At 38.9% G+C, this 4,572-nt stretch overlaps 1 long non-coding RNA gene across 1 annotated transcript; it reads left to right on the top strand.

Annotated features, from left to right (window-relative positions):
* LOC109850765 lies at window positions 1,955–4,034 on the top strand. The gene is made up of 3 exons (XR_002249541.1): window positions 1,955–2,204; window positions 2,743–2,841; window positions 3,717–4,034. It is a non-coding gene; the product is annotated as an uncharacterized LOC109850765 (long non-coding RNA).

Here is a 4,572-nt window from a genome sequence, read left to right as displayed (position 1 = left end):
CGGTCGACCACGATGGTCGATCGCGCAGGTCTCGCGGTCGACCGCACGAAGCTCGCGATCGACCGAACACCCCCGATAGAGAACCAAATCTTACAATCAAACTCGCGGTCGACCGCGACGATCGACCGAACTGATTTACCGAGAGATAATCGCCTACATGGTCCCCACGGTCGATCGCCACGGTCGACCACCTTCAGCTCCGAATCCTACTGGCCTTTGTGCACGTTCGCGGTCGACCGCGGCGGTCGAGTCTGCTTAACTGTTTCTTCAGCTGTTTTCCTGCACTCTCTCGCCATTTCTTCACCTAGGGTTCAAGAGGTTATGTGAGATAAATAAAGTTCAATGTTATGTATAGATAAATATTCCTTGTTTGGATTTTTTGCCCGACGTATTTGTTCCGCTTAGTTAGGAGTTAAGTGGGAGTATTTGCATTCTAGACTGTTAAGTATAGATATCGAGGAGGATTCTCGGGAGCGCGGAGATGTTATGTATCGCGACTACCCACATCTGTTAGAGCAGGTGGATTGATTGCTTTGATTTGGTATATTATCTATATATTTAGATCTACATTTAACGCTGGAATGGGGATATTGATACTTAGCTCCTAATCATTCGGAACACATGATCTATATACGGGGCGTTCCTTGTTTGGATTTTTCGCCCGACGTACTAGTTCCGTTTAGTTAGGGGTGAGTGGGAATAGTAACATTATAGATTGTTAAATGTTGATACTAATATGTTTCATATTGGGGATTAATGGTACACAGATGTGTACGGGAGGATTTCCTTGTCTGGATTATCCTCTCTTAGTACTTTTCTCATATTATTAATCCCTAAGAAACGCTTGCTGAATTTCGGGGACGAAATTCTTTTAAGGGGGAAGAATGTAAAACCCTATGAATTTGAATATTATGTGATAAATAATAATAAATATGTTATATGGTGATAAATAACATATTTTAATGTATGAGTATGCTAGAAATTGATTTGAGATTAATTCAATGTATATATATGAATTTGGGAGTGAAATCATGCACGACATGCAAGAGCCTGAATCTGAAAAAACGATCAGTTAAGAGTATTTATATTTTATACACAGATACAGTTCCAATCTGAGAAACTTAAAAAGACAAAAGTTGTAGGTCTCTTCAATATCTTTCCAACGCATCTTAAATCACCTCATTCTGAGTGCGGGTGTGAAAGTTACAACCAAAACAACAAAGATATACACAAACAGATTTTTCCTTGATAAGCCGACTTATAAGTCGACTTACCCCAAATCGACTTATAAGTCGTCTTACGAGCTGTATTTCAGAATTTTCCAGGTTTCGGGTCGTATTTATTTTGTTTCGGTCCCATACTTATATATACTCGTTCAAACCCTAATTTGCTGCTCTTTTCACGTAAGATCACAGCCACCCTCTCCCCCTAAACCCTAGTTTCTGTTTTTTGTGTTCCGCAATGAGTTTGAGACGCGATATCGAGCAGAGGGAGAGAGATCGTGGGCTTTTATCGGAGAAGAGACCTTGCACGCGTGTTGGGGAAGTTCAACAGTAACTTGAGGTAAGATTATCTGTTGGCCTTCTTGTTTTGATGATGATTTAATAAACAATTTATATCTAATATTGTTTGTCTAGTGTTTGTGTTTTGTTATTTATTATAGACAAACAATAAATTGGAGGATGGATGGAATTGCGCTTTAACGATCATATCCAATGGAGGTTGACAGAATAGTGGTTGAAGCCTATGCAATTCAAGTTAAAGATCCAAGTTCTAGCTTCATCCACAATGTGTACCAAGTCAAGCTTATTGAAGATCAAGATCAAGCTTGAGTAACATTAGTTTAGGTTTATATTATGTGTGTTGGTACTTTAAGCTCAATCATATATACACACACATTATATTGGTTTCATTGTATATATATAGTTATATATATATATATATATATTTCTCCTCCGACGACATCAGCCCTCCTCCGACGACATCAGCCCTCCTCCGGCGAGACTCGTTGCCGCCGTTCCCCAAATCCGCTCACGAGATCTCGAGCCTTCGCCTGCAACAGAGCCGCCGCTTCCCCAAATCCGTTCACGAGTTCTCGAGCCCTCCTCCAACGACATCAGCTCACGAATCTCGATCCTTCGAAGGAGGAGGTCGTGGGGATCTTCGCCGTCATCGCCAGCGCCACCTAGAGATCCGTCGCTGAGGTACATATGTGAATTCTTCAATCTACAAGCTACTCATTATGTATTTTTTGTGAGATCCCTCATAAATCCTGGCAAGTCACAGCAGTCTTGACTGTCTGGAATGAAAGAGGAGAGAAAAAGGGAATTATGGAAAAAGAGAAAACGGGAGATTATATTCACATGTTTTTTCTGTTTTTCTAGTCGATTACTGTCTTTGTATAAGAATACTCACTTGTGTCTATTCCACTTCCCCTGTAAGCCAGCTTCTCTTCAGTAACTCGTAATTGCATCTAGTTTTATCTCAAATGTAATTTGTCTGCGATCCTAGTCATGGGTGTGGTGTTATATGGATATCATGCTATACATTTGCTTAAGCATAGTTTTAATATCATTATCCTGACCTACTGATGCTCATAATTTTCATATGGTAAAGGTACACTAGTGTTTTATGTGGTTCTAGCTTCTGTTGAGTGTGTAGTACAATTTCACATTCACTTCATTAGCTATTTTCTTCTCGCAATGCATCTTGCTCTCTCATTCCACGTCTTTATAATTGCAGCCTGATTCAGTGGAGACCTTGTCAACTGTTATAATGGAAGAGCTTCGGAGATTGGCTTACCAAGTGTCGGAAGAGGAAGTACTGCGAGCACGGAACCAGGTAACACAATTCATATTTTTGTTGAACATTCTTATAAGCTGCGCAAAAGTTTTTCTGTTTGGTAGCACCTTGAGTATTTTGCGCATGAAATAATTGAATAGTCATATGCTGTTTGGGTGAACTTGATTTTCTGTGCTAAGCATGAAAGCTATCCATAGGGAGCAAACCTTCAATATTGTTGATCAGTTAACTATTCATCTTTGTGGGGAAGTGAATACTTAATTTTTTATCATCTCTGCAATCATATGTTTCTAAGGTGATTCTAATTTAATTTGTTAGATAATGTGCCTCAAACATGAAACAAGTTCCCTGTGAGGAAATATTTAACTCTTTGTCTCTGAGGAATGCAGCAAGATATTCATATTTAGTATTTTAATCCTTCGTCTTCATCCATTTTCCTCTGCTTGTAAGATTTGTCTAGGGTTGTCATTTTTTTAGTAAGTTTCAGCTCTCAGTGTAGATGTTGTATACATCAATGTTGGGAGCATGATAGGGAAAGGATGATATAGATTTCCTTGGCAGTCCAGAGATACAGAACATGTTGACATCTTTGTTTACCTATTTTTGTGTAGCATGATTTTGAAGTTTCTACCTATAAATAGAAATATGTCATGTTATATTTCACTCGAGACAGTGGGCCCTTTGTTCTATTCTTAACCTTATCCTGTAGAACAGGACGCAGTGTCAGTAGCAAAAATGAGGGTTTTCATCAAGCTGGGATTGCCATACTTATAATCTTGATACGTGCAACCAATAGGCATGTGCATAGCATCAATGATATTTATATTCTATCCGCTATATATCTATGCAGCTAAATTCTCAGTAATGATTATTTTGTAATGTGATTTGCAGCTAAATTCAACTCTTTTATGCAGCTATCTTGAAAAATCCGAGTGAATAGCATCAATGGTGGGTGGTTGGAACACAGGTTGAGCATTCTCTTTTATGCAGCTATCTTGTAATGTGATTTGAGCTTATATTCAGCTACTTTGGTTGTAACTTTGGAGGTTAAGTCTGTCTTTGATGAAACTCTGTTTGATGTTGTAACTCATGATGTAACTCTGTTTGATGCTTGTAGCTTTGCTGTGGCTTATATTCAGCTACTTTGGTTGTAGCTCAATTCTCTTTTATGCAGCTATCTTGTAATGTGATTTGAACTTATATGCAGCCATCTTGTAATGATTGTTCAGCTACTTTGGTGTGATTTGAGCTTATGATGCTTGTAGCTTTGCTGTGGCTTATTTACTGGTGTGAGTTGAGCTTATATGATTTGAGAGCAAATATGTCTTGGTCAATTTTGATGTGATCCTGTTTCCAGGTCTGAGTGTAATCGTGAGAAGGGAAACATAAGAGGGTTCATTTTGTTCATGGAAATCTCGGTACTTTTTCTCTTATCGGGTAGAGAATGTATTGTTCCTAACGGATTGTGCGAGTGAATTCAAAAGCTGAGAGATTGATTTCTACTCCCAGTCGTGTTTTGTCGTGCATCAATGCAAAGGCTGGGAGGTTTGGACTACAATTTGTGCTTGTTGTATGTATTATGTGCTAGTGTAATTGTTGTGCACTAAAACAAGGGTTGAGGTCATGGGCATTCCATTTTTGCTGTCGTTCTGCTGTGGGTGCCCTTTAAATGTGATTTGTTTGAGTTGAAATTTCCCTCACTCATATATATTACCCTCACTCAAAGAATGAGATGGATGAATATGATTACCCTCACTCGTATATATTACC

This window comes from Asparagus officinalis, chromosome 7 (assembly GCF_001876935.1).
Source record: "Asparagus officinalis chromosome 7, Aspof.V1, whole genome shotgun sequence".
Classification (NCBI taxonomy): Eukaryota; Viridiplantae; Streptophyta; class Magnoliopsida; order Asparagales; family Asparagaceae; genus Asparagus; species Asparagus officinalis.
This window is presented reverse-complemented; position numbering and strand designations above follow the sequence as displayed.